Source organism: Corythoichthys intestinalis, chromosome 19, assembly GCF_030265065.1.
Source record: "Corythoichthys intestinalis isolate RoL2023-P3 chromosome 19, ASM3026506v1, whole genome shotgun sequence".
Lineage (NCBI taxonomy): Eukaryota > Metazoa > Chordata > Actinopteri > Syngnathiformes > Syngnathidae > Corythoichthys > Corythoichthys intestinalis.
Genome location: NC_080413.1, coordinates 34,845,607 through 34,869,089, shown reverse-complemented (window position 1 = coordinate 34,869,089; position 23,483 = coordinate 34,845,607). Strand labels below are relative to the sequence as shown.

Below are 23,483 nucleotides of genomic sequence, written 5' to 3'. Positions count from 1 at the left end.
CGAAACACACACACATTGTGGGATTCGTACACACATTGTGGGATTCGTAAACACATAGCACGCGAAACACACACACATCGTGGGATTCGTACACACATAGCACGCGAACCACACACATTGTGGGATTCGTAAACACATAGCACGCGAAACACACACACATCGTGGGATTCGTAAACACATAGCACGCGAAACACAAACACATTCACCAAATGTGTGTGTGAATTGTTTTACGCGCATTTGTAACGTGCTTCCAATTACAAATTCCCACTTACGAATACAAATTCCCACTTACGAATGTGTGGATCGTTTTGATACCCGTCATGCGCAACTGAGAAGAACACATGCATTTTTTTAACTGGAGCCCGTCTTCAGCCAATCAGACGTCTTCTTCTTAAACAGCCAATCACAAGGGCTGGGCTGTTTCGTTACGTCACTGCTGTGCGCCTTCAAGTCCGGCTGGAGATTCCTTTTAGACTACAACGCAGTTCATGCGGTTGTCGTGCGGGTAAGTAAATTTCTAAAGTATTTTCTTTTTATAGTGCCTTTTGACCACTAACCTATGTAAGCAATTACATATACACGAAATACTTAATTGGAATATTGTTGATATTGCAAGACGAAAGCGTAACGAAGTTAACGTCTCATGATAAGGAGTAAACACTAGCTTCCTTGCTTCTATTGTTGTCGTTGGAAGGGAGTAATATTTCTAAAGTATATTCATTGTATAGTGCGTTTTGTCCGCTAACCCCTGTAAGCAAATACATATACACGAAAGACTGAATTGGAATATTGATGATATTGCAAGACAAAAGCGTAATGAAGTTAACGTCTAAGCAGTAAACATGTTGGTCGCCAAAGTTTTAATGGCGATTCGGTTATTGTTCAAGAGAGATTTTTTTACATTATAGCCGGTTAACAGCGTACGGAAGTTAGCATTGTATGATATAAGCATTAAACATTTGGGTCACCTGGGTTTTAATGGAGTTTCGTGCTTGAAATCATACAGAAATTAACCATATCTACAAATGGCTAGTGACCCAATTAAGCCATTATATTTTGAGAAGGCTAAGTCCTATATATATTAAAATTTTTCAAAAAAGCTTAACTGCTAATCATTGTTTTCGGGAGTGTATGTATAAAGTATTTGGAAGTCATTTTTCAAATTTGTCTTTCTGTGCATGTGCTTTACAGTTGGTGTACAACATGGAGAAGAGGTTCCAGGAGATTTCAATTTTATGTCTAGGGGTGAATTCCCTAATTTATAGTGAATCTCAGAAATGTGCTTTAAGAAGATATATGCAGAAGCTCAAACTGAAGGGTGAGTAGGCAAAGTATTTGTGATGTTGCTGTTATTTATAACATATATATATGTGTGTGTGTGTGTGTGTGTGTGTGTGTGTGTGTGTGTGCGTGTGTGTGTATACAGCTATATAATTGTTATTTGTGTGTATTTGTGTTTATATGTGATCCAGTCCCAAACAGAAGCACGATCACTGTTTAATGAAGTACACTCGGCTTCAATTGGTGCACACACAGGCACTGTTAAAACCAGATCCTCAATGTACTCCAGAAATTATTGGGATGGCATGACGGTGGACATTGACTGATGGGTATGTGATGGTTTATTTCTGCATTTTGTCACTAACTAATTTTGGTGAGCTATTTCAGATCTTATTAACCTGACCCGTTTCTCATGACGATTTGTTTTAAGGTCTCTGAATGCGACGGATGTCAGAGGACTGGTAACTCTTTGGCTGTGTGTGACACAGCCATTACAAAGCATTAAGGTATATTTTCATAGTGACCGTGTGTAATCAAATAAAGAAATGTATTTCTGGTTTTTATTACATGCGTGAAAAATTGGAAACAGCTTTGTCTAATGTCACGCATGTATTTAATATTTGGACATGCGTGAAAATTAGGTTTTTATGTGTTCCCTTCATATCAAGGTGGGAGCCATCTACCCAGATTAAGTTAAAAACTTCAAAGATAAAACATGGTGCTCTTCAGATTTTGTAGGAATAGCTGTAAGAGATATGTTCAATATTGGATTTGCCTTTCACAGGTGTCTGCTGTTTGGGAGTTGGTTGGGATAGACCTGACTGGGCCTCTCCCAAAAACCAAGGATGGCTTTCAGTACATTCTTACTGCCACCGATTATTTTTCCAAGTGTGTTGAGGCCTTTCCTTTAAAAACCAAAACAGCATCAGAAGTGGCATAACGTATCTGCTCAATTGTTTATAGACACAGATGCCCCCAAAGAATCCTGTCCGACCAAGGAAGAGAATTTGTCAATTAGGTATCTGAATGCATTAAATTATTTTCACAGTGGGATTTTGGCATTGTTGTTTTCCCCCTTTTTTATTTATTTTTTATTTTTTTAATTGGATTTATTTACAATGTATCAATTTTTCAGCTCAACGATAACCTTTGTGCCTCCTGTGCATTGAAAGGAGTGTTACAGCTGCATATCATCCTAAGACGAATGGGCTGGATGAGAGGACAAATAGCAAACATAAAACGGCAAGTTGTTGTTGGTGTTCTAAAATGTATATCTAATTGTACCCTTCTACTTCGTACAGCTCTTACAAAATTGGTGAACGACCGACAGGATTTGTTTGGTGGTTTGGCCTATTCAGTAGATAATTTTGACCGGATGGTCATCTGGTCAAGTGCCGTAAATAATAACTTTTTTGATTTAACAATGTTGTGTTTTCAGTTAAATTACTGTGGGCTGCAGAGGATCAAGGCAAGGTGGAGGCTGTCGTTGGACCGTATAAATTATACGACACATCTTTTCATACGCTAAAAGGCAACGGCTGGCTGTCTGATGAAGTCAGTGGGAGCAATAAGTGTTTAGCAAATAACAAAGATTCTTGCCTTTTGCCAATTTTTTTATTTTGCTATGCAAGTATTTGATGCATACATGCATATCCTCATTGAAAGGCAGCAGCCAAGTGCTGGATATAGTTTTTCTCAATGCATTTATTTTTTGCCGGAGTATAGTTGTAATGTTGTTACCCCTTTTTTTAAAGGGGATGTAGCGCCCTGGGAAAATTTTGATATTCCATCATTTATCCATAAACGCATGCCTTTTGTATTCATATCATGCCACTTCGTGTAATTACACACAAGAAAATGAGAGAAATTTGGCTCGATTGTCAAGCTAAAACGACCGGCGCCCGAGATCTGGCAGATTGTGTGCGTGACGTCACGTCAAGTGAAGAGAGTGCCACCGGCCACTAGGGGGGCAGCGCCTGTCTGCATCAATATAATTCCTTCTAGTGTGGGGAGGATTAGGGGTGTTTTGAGCTGTTTATGCTGATGCATTGTGTTCGTCCTGCACATATTCCAGGTTCCCTCATGAAGAAACACCGCTCGTTGTCAATAAAAGAGAATTCAGAGTTGGCAGTGAGGGCTGTTTCTTCAACAAGAAAAAGGCTCAGTGCTTTAATACTGAATGGCGGCGATGATGGCAGACAATTTCGTTTCTAGTTTCAGCGACGAATCCGACGTAGAAGGACGTAACGAATGTTCATCTAATGGTGACGAGGAGAGTTGCAAAGCTTTAATCGGTGTTATAGGTGACCAATTTGAGCCCAAACGAACGCCAATGCAGCGTAATGAAACGGTCATTGAGGGGAGCAATGACACTGATGAAACATCGGCAGCAGATCGTGTGGGAAACACCAATGATTTGTTTAGCATTTCTTTTTGTGAAGCTGATACACCGTGACTGCAAAATAAAGGAATGCATAGAATAATTATAATTTATTGCGCTATCATAGCTTTTCGCTCTGCCAACAGACACAAATATGAACGGGATCAGAGGATTTGTTCTATATATTTTACGAACGATCATTTATACATGTGTCGAGTCCTGTATCCAAAGGCGTGACATTTTTTTTTATTAATTATAAAAGAGTACTCACTCTGGCCATTTCAAGCTTGGCTGCTCCCTTCTTTGCGTAGCTTTAGCCTCCTTTAGCAGTCATCGTCTCTCTCTTGATATCTCGGGACATTTAGGTGGCTGTGCATCTATGGTCGGCACCGCATCTCCTTTGAGCAGCAATCTTTTAGCAAAACCCGATTTCTCTTGTCCATAGTTCGAGAAGCTTTCAGTTGGAAAATGCGCACCACAGAAAAGCGTGCCGGAGGCTGTGTCTAGAAAATTAGCCCTCTTTGCACGGACGAACTTTACCCATTTTCTGTGTAGTCCAGCTTTTTTTTTCGCGTTCAGGAACTCATGGATACTATATTCCGATAAACAACTATTTGTACACCACATAGCACAGCAGTTTTGAACCATTGTTGTGATGTTTTGGTCAAACAAACCCCAACGCTACTCTCTCGTCGTTAAAAAACAATGGCACCTAGCTCCGCCTCGACTTTCAATCACTTGTCGTGACGTCGCCGCCCCATTCGGCTGTTTCCGGAACACTTTCGGTAGTGTTCGTCATTTTCGATCTATTTTCGATAATTGCTCATTAATGTGATTGATTTTTTTGTTAACTTTATCAATATTTGTTATCTTGGCGCATAACGGTTCTATTGATGTCTCACACCCCCTTTGCCGAAACATCCCCTTTAACAGGAGCCCATTCACCAACTCTCTGCTGTGGTAGCTGGGAGTCTGCTTTTGGGAAAATTTCAGCCTGTTAGAAAGGTAATCCATTTCATGCCAATATTTAGCTATATTATTTTAACGCCAGTAACCCAAAATAACAATAATTTGGTATTGTATGTTCTTCAGAGGAAATTCCCTGTTGAAAAAAAAAGTGTATTTGTCCTGTCCTGTCCTGTATGCGCTCATTGGATTTTAGTGGTTAGTGGGTTTCTTATATTTTCTTAAGACCTACCGATTCTGGAATGTATTATATATAGCTATTAATTTAGCTGATGCCATACAGAAGTTAAATTTCATTAGTAAGTTAACTACATAAATCTGTCATTGTGCAGAATTACACAAAGGAACTAACCTTTTATAGATTGTCCACATTTCTAAGAGAACACTGGTGATCAACGATCCCTTGAGTAACGAGGACAAATATGAGCAAAATCTTGCGGAATTGGAGGTAACCGCTTCAGAAAGTTTAAATTCCTAGTATTATGTTAATATGGAAGTTAATAGTTCAATGTTCATCTTCATTGTTTTGCTTATAAAACAATAATTAGGAACTTCTTGAGGTTGGCGGGCCGTGAGTTCCAAATAGAAACTTGGACTACCAAAACTGTGGCCCATAACAAGCAGCAGAACAACAGTAGCTGTGGGGTTTTCACATTAAAGGTAATGATTTTAAGATTTCGGAGTCTCTGCAGTAAAACTTTGCTGCTGTTGTTGTTTAGCACTGATATGTAACAGAATGCCTAAAATGCCATTTCAGTTTGCGGAAGAGTATATGGCCAATGGAGATCTCAGGCACAACCAGACCCACCTTCCCGAAGTTCTGAAGGCTCGAGGAGATCTAGCCTGTGCCCTCCTACAGGCTGGGAGTCTGAGATGTCTATTTAAATTAAAAAAATGTCTCAAAACTTACTTGGTCTCCTCACCTCACATAATTGAACTCCTGATTGCTCTCAATGTCACTATTTACTTTCAAAGGCATCCAAAGAACAGATCTGAGGATTTGCTGCTGCGCTTTATCCTCTCTTGCCATCATTGATCACTTATTAGGTTTGTCGCAATAAAAAAAAGTGTTTAAAAAGGTAGTAAAATTCATGTGGCAGGTCTTAACCCCTTAATGCCTGCAATATGAAGCAATTGTCAGAGAATCACAAAATGTGAAAAATAAGGTCTTAAACCTTTTTTTTTCCAAATTTGTAAAGAAAAATGTGTAATAAGCGCTCTAATATCTATTTTCCTTGTTAAATCCTGTTTTTCTCATGGAACATGCAGATGCATGAGTTGACTTGCATCCTTTTTTTTTTTTTTTTTTTTTTTTTTGAGGAAAGAGTTCTAAATCCTAAGTGTATCAAATGTGATTCATTTGGCAAGAAAGCTCTGTTGCTCCAAGTCTTTCAAAAAATATATTTTTTTATATCCGTAATAGACTACCATCCTTTAAATACTGTCACTGTAGGTAGCATTTTTAACAGGCTTATAATGTCTATTTTTTTCCTTTTAAAATGGTCTTAAATTGGTTTAAGCATAGACATCACAATCATACATTAAGAAGTCTGAATTTTCCCAAGTATGACTCTCAAATGGGCTTGAAATGGAGAAAGTAATCTTAAAAAGACTTATTTAGCGGAAAAAAAGCCTGTTAAAAATGTGCCACATATAGTACAGTATTAGACATCTAATCTTGCTCTCATCATCCCTCTGCTGAGCGGTTCAATGAGTTTTTCACCAGTTGACATCCAATACATTTGAAGTGCATGGGAGGTCCTCCCACTCAAAATGGATGGGACGTCTTCAGCTGTCAATGACAGAGAAAGGCAAAACCGTTAAACGTATGCTACACGTACGCTACATTTGTTCGACGGGACACCTTGCATCGATAGTCCCCGCGGTCGAGTTGAGCTGTCAAAAACGGGGCTCCTACTTTTACAAAAGCTCCCCATTTGTCACTTGTCACTCAGTACACCGGACTTGAAGGCGCACAGCAGTGACGTAACGAAACAGCCCAGCCCTTGTGATTGGCTGTTTAAGAAGAAGACGTCTGATTGGCTGAAGACGGGCTCCAGTTAAAAAAATGCATGTGTTCTTCTCAGTTGCGCATGACGGGTATCAAAACGATCCACACATTAGTAAGTGGGAATTTGTATTCGTAAGTGGGAATTTGTAATTGGAAGCACGTTGCAAATGCGCGTAAAACAATTCACACACACATTTGGTGAATGTGTTTGTGTTTCGCGTGCTATGTGTTTACGAATCCCACGATGTGTGTGTGTTTCGCGTACTATGTGTTTACGAATCCCACAATGTGTGTGGTTCGCGTGCTATGTGTGTACGAATCCCACAATTGCGTGTGGTTCGCATGCTATGTGTGTACGAATCCCACAATGTGTGTGTGTTTCGCGTGCTATGTGTTTACAAATCCCACAATGTATGTACGAGTACTTATGAGTAAGAGTGTGACAATATCTCGATACAGCGATATATCGCGATATTTTGCAACCCGATGGGTTATCGATATGCTCCCGCCAAGAATCGATACTTTTATTTAACATATTGGCCATACAATGGAGTATGGATGCTGTAAACTGCTCAATGTTTGTTGAGCAATTCCTTGGCGGTCCACTAGGGGCGCTCGGGAGTGGCGGTGAGGGTAAAGTGCGCACAAGTTGTCTAGAGAAGAAGAGAAGCTCCAAGTGGGTTGAAAAAATAAAAAAGCTCTGTGAGAACGGTGGAGGGAAAAAATGAGAAAAATATTGCTACAAATCACACATGGGGACACACTTTAGATTTTACACCAACAAGAAAGGAAGTAAGGTGAACAAGGACTTTGCTGTATGCAAGAATTGTCTAAGAAAAATAAGTTTCACTGGGAGCTGGTGACGTAGTGGACACTGGAGTTTGTGAGCTTTGCTTTCATCACTTGAGGTAAGAAAGTTTTGCAATGTAATTGACTTTTTAATTTACAAGTATTATTTTGATGACATTTGGTGTTGAATGATATAAAATAAACCAGGACCCTAAACTGGATGAAAATGAATATCGAACAAGCCCACAAGAATTTACCGATTTATTTGAGAACCAATTTCCATCCAGTTTACTACACAAACTGTTATTACTGTCATTTTGATACAATAAGCTATAAAAATGGTTTGAATAGGTTCCAAGATATATAAAGTGATGTGCATGATAATTAATGTAGCCTACATATTAAAAATAGGTAATTATTGAATTTTTAATTTCTATACATTCAGTTAATATTTTTTTTAATTCAATACTTCCAACACAAAACAAAAAAAAATCAGGATTTCAACTCAAACGCTATGAAGTAGCTAATATTTTTTGTTTTATTTTGTTGTTCTTAAGGTGAGGAAGACTGTGACTGAGCAAGTCTGACATCTTAAATGCTGAAGCAGATAGCGGAAGTGCTCAAACCAAGCAACAAAGTTCATATACGAAGAAAAGACCCACCAATTTTATCATTGCCCCACTCCAAGCTCAACTGCTGACACCTACGGCACTTTTTATTTATTTATTTTTTTAAAGATTTAAAACTTTAAAGAAATTAAGGGTGCCATTCATCGTGATCTCTCCAAGCGATATCAGTGGTCGTGGTTGGTTTCCTCTATATGTGCAGGGGCACAATTTGCAGTAGATTTATATTTTACAGCAATGTTGCACAGAAAAGGTGTCACTTTTTAATAAATGACTTAAACAGTATTTTTTTCTATTTTCCAATATCTTTTTTTTTTTCTTTTCGTTTCAACAGTTGTATCGTAGAATTTCATGTATCCAATTTCTGACCAATATATCGATAATCGCTGTATCGTGATATAATCGTTATCGTGAGCCTTGTATCGCGAATCGTATCGTATCGTGAGGTGCCCTGAGGTTCCCACTCCTACTTATGAGACTAATCTGACCCCATACTATTGCGTATGCTCACACTGTGATGGCAATGTTCAAGTGATATATTGTGCAGGCCTAATAATAATATTGATAAAGAACAAAAAAAAAAAAAAAAACGGGAAAAGAATCGAGATCATACAATAAGGGAAAACCAAGCAGGAGTGTGTAAGCATTCCTTCTACTGGCTAGCTCGTAACCGACAGGCAACACAGGTACCAATAAGTAATTAATCAGCTCTGATACAAAGAAATAATATATTGGGCACAGAGAATCAATAGATATAGACCCATGCTAAATAGCTACAAACTTTAAAGATGATAAGCTAACGAATGACTAAGGAGTAGAACTTCAAAGCTACAGATTCCACAAGAACAACAACTACTTGAGTGACACCTTCAGCCTGTAAAAAGTGTTATACTTTTTTCAATGAGTTTTCCCAGCCCAAGGCTCAACGAGTTTCAGTGACAACATCAAGAGTTTATTATTGTTTCCGTTTTGCATTTACCATATCAAACATCCGATCTTTGATGATGATATCTATATCATTTAGCTTTACAAGGGAGGTGTTTGTAAGCCCCTTTTCAAGTGTCCCAAAGCTCAGTAAGAAAAAGCATTTATAAAGCGTTCCTCGACCGTGACTTTTAAATATACAGTATATTCGCCAACATAGCAAGGTATCCCCTTGCCAACCCGTCTGCTATTGGAGATGCTTTTTGATGACAAAGCTTGCCGCACTGAAAAAGAACTGAAATAGAGCAGCATTAGGAATAACACCATTTTTTCTTCAACCAATGTGAGAATTTTCACGCAAGGAGAAATCTATCTTTTCGTATTATGCAGTATGACATTACAGTGATAAGACAGAATAATTATATAATAGATAAGTGAACACAATATTGAGCTTGGTTGATGAATGAGCATCTCTAATTGATTTAATTATTGTTAAGTGTGTGTGCGATGCATTAAAAAAGAGGAGAGGGTTGTAATGTCTTGTTATGTGTCTGCTTTCCTCAGCCTCTTCCCAGACTGGTGTGTTGCATTAAAAAAGGAATAATAAAAAAAATAAAAAAAGGATGTAAAAACAGTCCATGGCTGAGAATTAGTGTAGCGGTTTGGAATGCCAAGGAAGGGCTTGGTCTATTTATATGAGAAAACAAAGTTCCAAGTAGAGCTGGGCGGAATACCGAAAATTTAATGTTACTGGCCTTCTTCACAATGACTGATGTAATTTTGACTATGTCGACAAATTCGGTAATTTAATAAAACATGAAAATATAGTCTTTTCATCCCGCTTTGACTCTTTGGTTCAGCTATGTTCATTCCCCTTTAAGAAAGCAGTCAGGGTGCTTACGTATGAAGTCACTCTGTTATCAGGAAATCAAACAAACAGAAGCCGGTAGGCTAACGTTAGCGGCTAACGCTACAAGCAAACGTGATGAAGTCGGGCTTAAGGGAGCTTCGCCAAACTTTCACCCGATATTAAGTAGACTCTTTGAGACCTCCAGACGGGCTTTCACCCGCTGTCCTCCCTGGTTCTCACGATTTCAGGAGAGTTTTTTTCAGCGCTTCAGATTGGTGGCCTGGCCACAGGCTAACGCTAGCGGCTAATGCTACAAATGAACGTGATGGAAGTCGCATAGCGGCTCTAACCTTGTCAAAACGGTTGAACTTAAAGAGTGGATTGGGCACAGACTGCATCTAGCAATCTGTATGTCGTGTTATTTTGTATCTCTGTGTGTGTGATTTCTCTGATAGCTTTTATGATGGTAAAGCATTCAGCATAAAGTATAATCCAACAGTGAAGCCTATAATATGACTGTTTAATGGCCACAGCTATTTTTATGTATGTGCTTGCTTTTTTCAGTGTTATTAATGCCATCATAAAATCGTAACGGTTTCATTTGCATAAGAGCAATATAGCGTTAATCTGGTTGTGTCTGTGTGGGGGGTGCATTAGTGCGTGCATGTATTAAAAAATGATCTGGGGAAAGAAAAAAAACTGAAACCTTGATGTAAACACTTGTGTTGAGTAATTATGTCACAGCAGCCATTAACAATAAGTTGTCCGTTTGAAGTGTACTGTTCAAGCTGTAAGTCATTTGAGTTACAATGACATGTTTGCACAGACGTATTGATTTTTATAATGTTGTACATTGTTCAAGTCATGCAAGCTATTATAAAAGTTCATCTTTGAATTCTTATTGTTTACAGGAAATTTTTATACAGCGGGGCAAATATGTATTTGGTCACCTACAAACAAGCAAGATTTCTGGCTGTCAAAAAGGTCTAACTTCTTCTAACGAGGTCTAACGAGGCTTCACTCGTTGCCTGTATTAATGGCACCTGTATTAACTCATTATCGTTATAAAAGACACCTGTCCACAAACTCAGTCAGTCACACTCCAAACTCCACTTTGGCCAAGACCAAAGAGCTGTCGAAGGACACCTGAGACAAAATTGTAGACCTGCACCAGGCTGGGAAGAGTGAATCTGCAATAGGTAAAACACTTGGTGTAAAGAAATCAACTGTGGGAGCAATTATTAGAAAATGGAAGACATCTCCCTCTATCTGGGGCAAGATCTCACCCCGTGGCATCAAAATGATAACAAGAATGGTGAGCAAAAAGCCCAGAACCACACGGGGGGACCTAGTGAATGAGCTACAGAGACCTGGGACCACAGTAACAAAGGCTACTATCAGTAACACAATGCGCCGCCAGGGACTCAAATCCTGCACTGCCAGACGTGTCCCCCCAGCTGAAGAAAGTAAATGTCCAGGCCCGTCTGCGGTTCCCTAGAGAGCACTTGGATGATCCACAAGAGGACTGGGAGAATGTGTTATGGTCAGATGAAACCAAGATAGAACTCTTTGGTAGAAACTAGGCCTGAACGATATTGGAAAAAACTATTGTTGCGATTTTTTTGAGGTGTGCAATATATTGCGATATTATATTGCGATAGTAAAAAAAAAAATTATATATATATATATATATATATATACATTTTTTTTTTTTTTTTAAAGAAATTTTCACTAGATGACTTGAATAGCTGTTTGGAAATACTTTGCATGACACACCGTGACCACAGTGTATTCATATAATACCGTTTCATTTGTGAATGATTAAGATTGCTGTATTATTATGAAGGGATCCAGGAAGCAATGTCTGCACAAAATAGATAATTTATTGAACACAATATTTGACACTTCAACAGCAGCAAATACATTAAATGACAAATAAAAGAGCAGGTGCATTCGTCCCCTAAGTTTTTGACAAAATATAACAATAAATAAAAACTTCTGTAAAATAACAACAAAGTTGTAAACATAGTTGAACAAAAATATTAAATATGACAAATAAGAGTTGTTCACAAACTATAACAATAAATAAAAACCTCAGTAAAACAATAAAGTTGTCAACATATTTGAACTTAAATATTAAATCTGTCAAATAAAAGTGCAAGTGCATTAGTCCACTGAGTTGTTTACACAAAATATAACAATATAAAACTGCAAAACTGCAACAAAGTTGTAAAAATATTTAAAAAATATTAAGTATCAAAACTTTATGTGCAGCTGTACTATAGTTATTTGAAAAATACGATTTACAATGAATTTAAATATAAAAGAAACAGAAACTCAATTGAACTTGTAAATAATTGAACTGAATAACAGCAAATAACTGATGAATAACAGAACCATTTTAACTCCCAAATTTCCTGCCTTCCTGTTAGCTGTCACATGAATAAAAAGAAGAAAAGACATTCCTGCAGCTGTGTTATGTATTTGTCTGCATATCGTCCACCTTCCTTGCTCAGCAATTCTCAACTGGGTCTCATAGGTTTTTGGCCAAAACTACTAGTTTATCCACCATTGCAGGCTTGAGACAAAAACGTTGGCACGTAACAATGTTCCCACCTGTACTAAAAAGCCTCTGATGGGAAGCTCGTAGCAGGAATGCATAGATACCTGCGTTTTAAATGGTCCCACATGTTCGACGGATTACTTCTTGTTGAGGCAACCATGGCGAGGCACTGTCAACAGGGCTGTTTTTTGTTCCTTATATTCTTGTCGATAGCCAAAATACTTCCAAAACTCCTTTTGGAGACAGTCTTCCCTATTCAACGTGTTGCTTGCTTTCACTTTGAAAACGGCCCCTCCTCCCTCCGCTCTGCTGTTCGGCCCCTCCTCCCTCCACTCCGCTGTAGCAGGGGAGGGGGAGGAGCCAATGACTGCGAGTTGGAGGGAATGAGATGAGAGGCTGTGCGCTCTCCTTCGCGCTCCTTCCTCAAAACAAACGTTTGTGGATTTAAAAAAATGAAATGAAAAAACTATCGCACGTCCTTGCGATGGGACTATTGCGCATGCGCACATCGCGATGGCGATGTTTAAACGATATATTGTTCAGGCCTAGTAGAAACACAGGTTCTCGTGTTTGGAGGAGAAAGAATACTGAATTGCATACGAACAACACTATACCCACTGTGAAGCATGGGGGTGGAAACCTCATGCTTTGGGGCTGTTTTTCTGCAAAGGGACCAGGACGACTGATCTGTGTAAAGGAAAGAATGAATGGGGCCATGTATTGAGAGATTTTGAGTGGAAATCTCCTTCCATCAGCAAGGGCATTGAAGATGAGAGTGGGCTGGGTCTTTTAGCATGACAATTATCTCAAACACACAGCCAGGGCAACAAAGGAGTGGCTTCATAAGAAGCATTTCAAGGTGCTGGAGTGGCCTACCCAGTCTCCAGATCTCAACCCCATAGAAAATCTGTGTGGGCATTTGAAAGTCCATGTTGCCCAACGACAGCCCCAAAACATCACTGCTCTAGAGGAGATCTGCATGGAGGAATGGGCCAAAATACCAGCAACAGTGTGTGAAAAGCTTGTGAAGAGTTACAGGAAACGTTTGGCCTCCGCTATTGCCAACAAAGGGTACATAACAAAGTATTGAGATGAACTTTTGGTATTGACCAAGTACTTATTTTCCACCATGATTTGCAAATAAAGTCTTTAAAAATTAAACAATGTGATTTTCTGTTTTTTTGCCCACATTCAGTCTCTCATGGTTGAGGTTTACCAATGTTGACAATTACAGGCCTCTCTAATATTTTCAAGTGGGAGAACTTGCACAATTAGTGGTTGACTAAATACCTATTTGCCCACTGTATACTTAATGTTTAGACTGCATGTACAGTTGCATGTTAAATTGAAAGCAGGTAAATAAATTAACGAGAAACGGTAAATTTGTATTTAATGCATTAATTCAGATTTTCAAATTATATAACAGTCCGCTTGGGCGAATTTATCGTCACTTATCGTTATCGAGGTAAATCTGCTCAATTTACCGTGATACGTACTTAAGGTCATATCGCCCATCCCTAGTTCCAAGTATTTAAAGGCAATTTACATAAGTGTAGTATCTAATGAGAAAGAATGCTATGAAGATAAAGAAATGTATTAATTAATTTGGGGGGGGGGGGACTATAGCAGTTGATGTCGTAGTAGGAGGAGTAGAAGATTGAGGGGGGAAAAATGCAATAATCATAACACTATTTTTTTTCCTCGAAGAAATCTAGACTTTTGTGACCACAGCTAAGTGTCACCACACTCTTCACCGGACATTAGCAGGAAATGATACCACAATTCTTCAGAGCAGTTTTTAAACTGATTTCAAAAGGCTCTGTGTATATTCATCATGGTAAATTATTTTACAAGTTATGCAAGAAGATACACGAAGAGCAGTAATCTCTTAAAAATACCTTGTTTCAACCATGCCACGTTTAGAACCTGTTTTGCAGCATAGCAAGTTCCTACACTGCACACAAGCACAACTCCACACGTACACGTCTCAAGAGATGCAGCAAGACGGTTGCATAATTCAGTGCAGAAGACTCACCCACAAACTACATGAAAATCTACTAGCCACCAAATTAAGTGGGTGTTCATGTAATTTGAAAACACAACAGTATGGCCATTTTGACAAGGGGAAGTCTTCTAAATGTAATCAAATGCTATAATGTGATTGGACCTCCCTAATTTCAAAAACAAAAAATACACACACAGTGGTACCTCTACTTACGAACTTCTCTACATACAAAATTTTCAGCTTACGACACGCCTTGACGGGAAAATATTGCCTCTTGTTACGAAAAAAACTTCAGGATTTGAAAGGCAGTACAGGCTGCTAAATGCAGCTCCCAGAGTTTACTGAACGTAACATACTTATAGCTGCTCTTCCATTGGCTATTGCCTAGCATCTTCCTGACAACCAATTGGCTAAGAGGGACCTCTACTGTATGTATATATGTGTATCCAAGCGTCCTCTTCATTCGACATGAGGTGTTCCGACAGCTTTATGTGTTTGTATTAACTTTTATTCTTTATTCCTTGTTTTTTACATCATGCACAACTCTCATTTTATGGTTATTGTGCAACCATTTAATTGTTGGATGTATTTGTTACATGTTATGATGCATTTTATACTTTATAAAAGATTAATGTCTGAATAATGGGGTCTTGGAACGGATTAGGGCATTTATTTGGAAAATGCGTCTCTACTTACAGAATTTTCAGTTTACGAAACAACTTCCAGAACCAATTCATTTCGTAAGTATAGGTAACACTGTAGTATACTTTGACAACAACTCTCTTCAGGGAGGATCTGCTTTTGTAACATTATAATCAAAAAACTACATTGGATGTGTATCCAATTCTGTCTAGGTGTCTGTAGTGGCCATTCAGCGAGCTCCTCTCTGGATCAAGCATAATTGTTGTTTTCATTGTTTTATTGTATTCCCAGTATTCAGCTTAAAACATGAAAAAAAAAAACAATCTGTTTATATGCATACAAAAAAAAAAAAAAATGCATTGGTCTCCCCTCTTTAAATGCCATATGGGTTTTGTGTCTTTCTCTGGGTTAGTAGACCACCCAGAGGGAGGTCTCAAAAACTCTTGCTTTGTTCTCGTTGTTTTCCTTCTTCTTTGGGCGGATACCAACTAGAATTGCTCTTCCTCAGTTATTCGTAGACTGATTAGAATTAAATTTGGCAAGTACATTCTAAGGATGTATACAGATCGATCTTCAGATCTTTTTTTTTTTTTGTCTCAAAGCTGATTAATTTGCTTACTTAATTGTTGACTTAAAATTGCTACTCCACCAATATTGGTGGACTGATCGTACGCAGAGGCTGATATGGCATTTTTAAATACCGATGCGAATATCATAAAATAAAAAATTAATTAATTTATTTTTTTTTTAAATCAGCCGATTGCCTGTATCCATAACCAATTTTGTAAACTGATATTCTTTTTTTAAAGCACGTAAAGGCAATTTTCTTTTTAAAAATTGCTTCAACATATTCAAATTTACAATGACGACCTGAGACTTAAAACATTAATTTGGTCTAGTGCTACCAAACCAAGAAACGCAGCACTTCTTTCAGTGATTATACGCAATTAGCAAAAACAGTACATTACTTTCAATTAATTAAACCCATAGGGACGTCACAAAAAGATGTAAACAAGTGAGTGTGTTTGAGAGGATGCTTTCCACGTTAAAGCTAATGCTAATGCTACGCTAACACTAAGAGTTACATTTAGAGTGTAAGCATCACTCAGTAAACACCTTAAAATGGTAAAGCAACATTGCATATTCTCTCATGCAATCAGTCAGTGGCGGCCACAGTTTACCACACAGATGCATGATCAAAGTCCTTTTTCAATCGTTTTTTTTTTTTTTTTTTTTTTGGAAAATCATCTTGGACAATAGTCCATATATCAGTCGACCTCTAATCAGTAGGGCTGATTAAATATATGAATTGTGGACTTAATGTTCCCAGTAGTTTCCGAGTTAGTCAATAGAAGGCATGAGTGCTCTTAGGTTGTGCTTTTACTGTCTCTGAGCTGATGAGTTATTAAAGCTGGGTGCCAGGCATTCATAGTTCATTATGAACTTGCTTTCTATAGTAGATAGACCTGTCAAAATGTCTTTAAGGTCACCAACCCCTGGTCTGAGGTGATAGAGCAGTCGCATATCTAGTGAGATCAGAACAAAATCCAATGAAGTCAGACCCGTGAAAGCCATTTGATATTCAGTTATCTTTTATGAAAGCGAGTGTCAAAACGTCTCCACATATTCATCTATAGCCAGGGGTGCACATAAGTGGTCCGCATGCGCGCATGCGTACCGGACATAGACAAACGCGCTGGCCCTCAACGACTTCAATACGCTTTTGCGTACCGATGGCTGACCACCGTATTTGCGGCGGACACGAGAAAAAAACTTCTCAAAATGTCAAAGAGGCAGGCCACACTGAGTAATTACTTCCGTGTTCCCCCACCCCCGTCAAAAGACAGACAGACGACAGAGACGTCACCGGAGCTACCGAAAAAAAAGGACTTTTGCTGAAAAGTAGGAGGTACCATGGCTAGAAGCAAATGATGCTCGCACGGAAATGCGGTACAAAATGTGCTGTGAGAATCCCAATGTCGCCGATAAGAGCAGCGCATTTTATGTAGGGTCAAAGAATTTCAGCCATCCAAACTTTGAAAAGCACGAAAAAAAACAGAGAGCATGTGGCAATTAAGCAAACTATCGATGTCAAACAGGACCCCGCTCGCCCTATGGACAAGTGGCGGAACAAAGGTAATGAACAGCGACATGCACTGACAAACGTGTTTTTGCTCGCATTTTACAAAGCTAAACATGCACGTTCAATAAGGTCTTATGAGGAGGACATCCCACTTTTAAAAAGGCTTGGAGTTAATGTGGGAGCCGCATAATGCCCTTTATTTTGAATTGGTGCTTTTTATTTCTTTACATTTCAAAGTAATGGTAATTTTGTTGTGCCAGTTGATGTTAAACAAGCATTAATTGTTAATATAATTAATTAAAGTTAATTGGCTCTAAGTAAAGCTTGTCATAAATTTATCGCATCAGGCGGGTTGGCTCTCAAGCTCAATGAGGACCAAGTCACATCTCCAGGTCCTCCTCTGAGAACCTGGGCAAAAAAATTATGTGCACCCCTGTCTATAGCCCATTCTTGCTTTTGTTTTAACGCAATATTTCTTTCTTCTGTGTCATGTTCAACTTGATCAATTTTTACATGTTTTTTAATGGAAAAAAACTAGCACAATACACCAGTAAAGAAAACACAAAATTAGATTTTTTTAGTTATAAGGTGCATCACCGGCTGATATTCAGAGGAGTCTTTTAACAAAACACTGAAACCATACTCTAACGACATATGTAGAGCTGAAATGAATACTCGAGCAACTCGAGTAACTCGGGTTTAAAAACTGATCCGAGTAATTTTATTCACCTCGAGGAATCGTTTCATTTTGCCAGCTCTAAGTATCACGTTTTGCCCGTACTACTTTTAATGCGGGACAACGCGCTGACGTCACGTTCGTAGAGGAAGAGGCAATAAAAAAAATTTAAAAAAAGAGATGCACGATAATATCGGTCACCGATAATTATCGGCCGATAATGGCAATTACGACGTCACACTGAGAATCCAGATAAAACCAAATTCAACCGATAATGCAATCCGATAATTATATACTTTGAAATATTTTAATTGATTCTAACATAAACTCTTTTGAGTTAAATGTAATTCCTACTTTGGCCTGCGGATGGCGCATGTTGCGTTCTGACGGCGAAGAGTGGAGGCGCCACAGAGGAAGAAATTACTTTTCCTTTGCTGTGGAGTAAAAACAGCTTGTAGCTCAACTCATGTCCTCTACTCTGTCATCACAGGTTGGTTAAAACTCTGCATCCATCTGTTTAGCATATATTATTAATGTTAGAAAGGGTTTGGGATAATAATATACGGTGTGAAAAGCAAAAAAAACGATGTTTGTTGAGCGTTTTGGAGTCAAACGGGATGGTGTTGTATGCTAACCTGCGGAGCTAACGGCCTAGCGTAGGAAGATGATGATGTAGCATACCCTAGCGGAAACCAGTCGGTACATGTTAAAAATGGTTGTTACATACAGATGTATTAAGAATATCCATTCTCCAATGTATAAATATGCTTCATATGTTGAATTTAAAAGCAAGGTACACATTTTATTGTGTATTTATATATTTAAAAAATGTGTATGCTAATGGTTGAAATTTTTAATGGCCATTTGGACTTTTTGGACTTTTGGAGGCCATTTCTTTTGTTAACTTCTGTTGTGTACATATATGTTTGTAAAAGAAATTACTTTTCCTTTGCTGTGGAGTAAAAACAGCTTGTAGCTCAACTCATGTCCTCTACTCTGTCATCACAGTCACACTACAAGTCCAATTGGTTCACCTAATTTGCCCCTCTGAACCCCAGAGGAGCAACAATTTGATTTAGCCTCCAAATGTGCGCAATCAACAGTTTTGTCCAATTCTGCTAGTTTTAAGTAGATGTTTTTGCAGTGTAGTAATGTGATATATGTTAGGGATGGCTTAGTTTTAAGGCATTTTTGTGCAACTTGGGTGTTTACTCTCGAAGTAATTGTTGCCAAAAGCTTACCATTACACAATGTCATTGCCATTGTTTAGATGTTGGAATTTACTACTTGTTCACATTTGATGTGGAAAAAAATAGCACTAAATTACATTTTTGCACAGTAACATTTGATCTTTGTATACTTTAAAATTTTACTTATATATTTGAATAAAATTATCGGCGTGACATTATCGGTTATCGGGTGGAAGGGGCAGGAAATTATCGGTTATCGATATCGGTTGAAAAATGTATTATCGTGCATCACTAAAAAAAAACCTTACTGCAGACGACAGCCGCTACAAACTACGCCGACGTTACTAAAAACTACGCCCGCATGATGCTAGTGTAGTAGCAGGTAGTGTCCGATGTATCTCATAGATATCGCATGCATTTAAAACTAGATGCGAAATGACAGACTTGGCCGCGTCTGGGCAGCGTTAGTAAACAGCCGCCATCTTTAAGCAGTAGACTTCTCAGCGCTAATAAATATTACGTTACTGTCACTCGCACACGTAACGTTAGCCCTTCAGACGGCTAGGTTTCCACTGTCGATGCGTGGCTAACGTGTCTTACATACAGGCTTTATTTAATCTTTAAAAACGAAGTGCTGAAGAGTGATGAGAGTGTAAAATCAAAACATAATAAAGCTAACTGTCAGTTTTAACTCAGTAGTCATTGCTGAATAAAACACCAAGTAGCACTGGTCCCTAATATGCTCCAATACAGCAGCTATCATACATTTATTTTGAACATTGCAAAAACTCAAAATCCTATCAGTACTTACAGTTTAGACTAACTTAAAACTTAACTAGAACTTAAAAATAGCTCGACACAAATGGAAATTCAATGGGAAAAACACGTAGCTTTCAAGTGATGTGTGTTATCAAGCGTAATTACATTTTTAGGTAAGAAATATTTTTTTTTTATAAGATCTAGAAGTTTTTAGAGTGAAAGCAGTGAATTTTTCTAGTCACATTTGAGATGCAATTGTTGGCTGTTTTCAACAATGTACATCGAAAATAAAGACATTGATTGACTGAAAATGGTTCAATATTGGATTAAATGTCTTTTTTTTCATTTATAATTTCTGTTTACCTAAAAAAAAAATGCTTTATCTGATTACTCAATTAATCGAGAGAATTTTCAGTCGATTACTCGTTTACTAAAATATATATATTTAGCTGCAGCCCTAGACTCAGTGACGTGCGGTCAGGGGAGGCAGAACCTGAGCTGTTATCATGACAAAAAATAATTATAACATCAAATTTATATTAATATTTGTCCACTGATCTTTATGTATGACTAATTTTGAACATTTTTTATAGTCAAAATTGCTGAATTTGCCTATTTTCTGTTCAAATAAAGACATGAGAGAAGAGGTGCGGCAGCAACGAGTAAAGCCTCACCTCTGAATAGAGGTGTGCAAAATTTCCGAGTCTTAGATTATTCGCGATTCGGCCGTGGAAGATTCGAGAACGATTCACAAACATCCAAATTCCGATTATTGAAATATGCCAAGTAAAGCGAAAGTACAACACACTCAGCGCGCCGCGCGGTCTTCGGCACAATGAAGAACGAAGCGAGAGTAGCTAAACATCATGCTTCTCATTACCCGGCCCCTCGGGTAATGCCAATGCTCAACTCACGGCTCTAGCTCAACTCATGCCACGAGATAAAAAACACAACAACATACCTGACTGCTGCCGAAAAGCTGCTACAAAGTACATCTGCATAATGTTACGGTAGATATCATTTATATAGGACTAGATGCAATATAGATTCAATAGCGTTAGCAGCACATCTACAAAAAGCTAGATGCGGGCGTTAGTAAACGGCCGCCATCTTAAAGCAGTACACTTTCCTGCAAGGCTGTTGTAGCGAACCTTCCAAGCGAACCTAATTAACTTTTTATCTAAAATACTCCCAAATCGGTAAAATATTGACTTGAATCTATCTTTAAAATAGTTTTAAAACTTTCACATGTCGAAAGTAGACAAAAGGGAAATTATGGAATAACGGGAGCAATTTTAACAACTTTAACGGTTGATTCAAACATTAAATTAATTGAATGTAGTTTAAAGCTGCTGATACAGAATGGGGACTGGAGTTTTTTATTTACTGTTATTTTTGTATATTTGTTTACTGCTATATGTTAACTTGATACTGAAATAGTAGTTTGGTTTAGCCTGAGAGTATTTTTGAACAATTTTGGAACTAATGTACAAAACATTTAAAAAAAAAAAAAAAAAAAAAAAAAAAAAAAAAAAAAAAGGAGGGGGGGTGCATCAATAATCGTTTTATAATCGAATCGGAGCCTCTGAATCGTAATCGAATCGTTAGGTGCCCAAAGATTCCCACCTCTACCTCTGAATGCGCAATCCATCACAAACTGGGTTGACACATGCAATTGGAGCGTGCGGGTTGCCGTATATCTGCATGTCACCATTATAATGTTTGCAGCTACGTTTATTTGACCTGATTTTCCACAGTCTGGCTAATGTCTTTAACCCTTAAAGTTTAATGTTTGTTTGTGACGTATTTAGTTTTGCTGATGGGAGATAAAACCGCAGTGAAAAGGCTCAGGTTGCGGCAGATCGTACTCTGCCGCACTGAAGGGGGGCATACGTGAGCTATCGGGTACTTGGCGCCAGGCGCGTCAAGTGCACTGCTGCGAGCCGTTTTGTATTTTGCTACGTCGGACTCCCAAAATGGAAGAGGATTATAAGTTTCTCAAAATTGGACTTTCAGTCAAAAGGGGACGTGATTAACACTGGTAAGACCAACGCCAGAGCTAAAAGGTTTGCTTCAAACTAGAAGATAACTCGCTCTTTTCCAACGGAGAGTGGAACATCCGAAAAGACTGGCTATGTGGCTGTTCTTCGAAAAATCGCCTTAACTGCTTTCCCTGCTTTTTGTTCTCAACTTGTGCCAATGTCTGGACTAACACGGGATATAGTGACATGAAAAATTTACCACGAAATCTCAGCAAACATGAGACACTGACTCACATTCAAAGCCAGATTGCTTTAAAAAAAAAAATTGGAAGCTCAAGGATCTATTTGGCTTTGAACGAACAGCGGAGGCTCAACGTTAGCATCCACAATGCTAAGGTAAAGGAAAACCGAACGATTTTGAAAAACCTCATTAATGCAACCTGCTTCCTAGCTAAACAGGAGTTAGCATTTTGTGGTAACGATGAGAGGGCAAGCTCTTCTAGTCGTGACAATTATGTAGAACTATTACATGCTTTTGCTGAGAAAGATTACAGAATACAGAACGATCTAATTGAAGCAATCATCTCCTTTGAGGCAGCTAGACTTTTAAAACTAAAGGAAAATAAGGAGGACTATTAAAACAAAGTAAGGAGGTTTTTGTGGCGAAGGACAGGCGCATGGACTTCATCTACAAATAAAGGTAAGACCACAGTTTTCATTTCAATCTTATAAGAAAGAGATTAGATTAAGAAAAATACAATAGAATATTTAAAAACTAAATTTTGGCCTAATATAAAATATTCTTTGTTCTTCTTTTCATGCTTTTTGTTGAGAAACCTGTTTTAAAATGATTCAAGTATCAGAATTAAAAGTTTTAAAGACAACTGAATATTTCACTAAAGGTGAAAATTGAAATCTGTGGTTTTGTACACCACTTTTTACTCTCATTTATGTTGCATGAATTATAGAATTGCGACGGCCAACACATGGAGGGTGTAGAGCAAATGCATATTATTTTCTTAGTTTTTACGTATCTGTAATATGTACCATGTGTTCTTGTTGTGTGAAGAATGTTGATGAGATATTAAAGAACCAGTAGCCAATTGAATAAGCTACCCTTTTTGGTTTATATATTTGTAAATCTGACACAAAACGAGTCAGTGTCTCACCAGCCATGAACCTCACCGCACGTCACTGCTAGACATATGTGTATTTCTACTGACAAGTCCGACATCCAATTGAAATCCAATTTTGACTGAAAATAACAATGAAATGTTAGTGAAGTGTTTCATTTCTTCCAGTTCCTCTTATTTTTGTGCTTTACAATTGAGACACAAATCAAAACACAAAATAGCTGACCGCCATCTGCAAACTGCTTGGCTCTTGACCATCGGCTTTGAGGTTCATCTAGGGTGACCAAACGTCCTCTTTTGCCCGGACATGTCCTCTTATTACGTGCTCTTCGGAAGGTCCGGCCGGGTTTCATAAATTCATGAAAATGTCCGGTTTTTATGATTTTTCACGGGACCAATTTGAAGAGAATCCCTCCGGCCGCTAGGAGGCAGCGCCTGCCTGCGTTGATGTGGCTCCGACTAGTAGGGACGGGAGAAGGAGTACATCTTCTTCTTGGTTTTTTGTTGGCAGTTTACCCTTTGTTTCATGTGGAATTACCACCATCTAACGACGGTTGACAGTTTGGCAAGAAATCAGACTACAGCAAGGAGTTTTAAGACGTGGCTCCATACACCTTTCTGTA

General features: G+C 38.3%; 1 protein-coding gene and 2 long non-coding RNA genes across 9 annotated transcripts in view; 2 read left to right on the top strand and 1 right to left on the bottom strand.

Moving 5' to 3' along the window:
• cd2ap (CD2-associated protein) overlaps positions 1-23,483 on the bottom strand; it is a 114,395-nt gene that overhangs the window by 88,539 nt on the left and 2,373 nt on the right. The window lies entirely within an intron of this gene.
• Positions 12-3,031, top strand: LOC130907432 (uncharacterized). 2 transcript variants are annotated; one of them, XR_009061470.1, is made up of 7 exons: positions 12-505; positions 1,192-1,318; positions 1,473-1,610; positions 1,712-1,787; positions 2,066-2,169; positions 2,245-2,299; positions 2,454-3,031. It is a non-coding gene; the product is annotated as an uncharacterized LOC130907432 (long non-coding RNA). The 2 variants fall into 2 exon arrangements; XR_009061469.1 differs by having other exon boundaries at positions 17-505; positions 2,417-3,031.
• Positions 4,572-5,536, top strand: LOC130907433 (uncharacterized). 3 transcript variants are annotated; one of them, XR_009061473.1, is made up of 5 exons: positions 4,572-4,666; positions 4,754-4,825; positions 4,989-5,075; positions 5,176-5,287; positions 5,385-5,536. It is a non-coding gene; the product is annotated as an uncharacterized LOC130907433 (long non-coding RNA). The 3 variants fall into 3 exon arrangements; XR_009061472.1 differs by having other exon boundaries at positions 4,588-4,666; positions 4,754-5,075; XR_009061471.1 differs by having other exon boundaries at positions 4,583-5,075.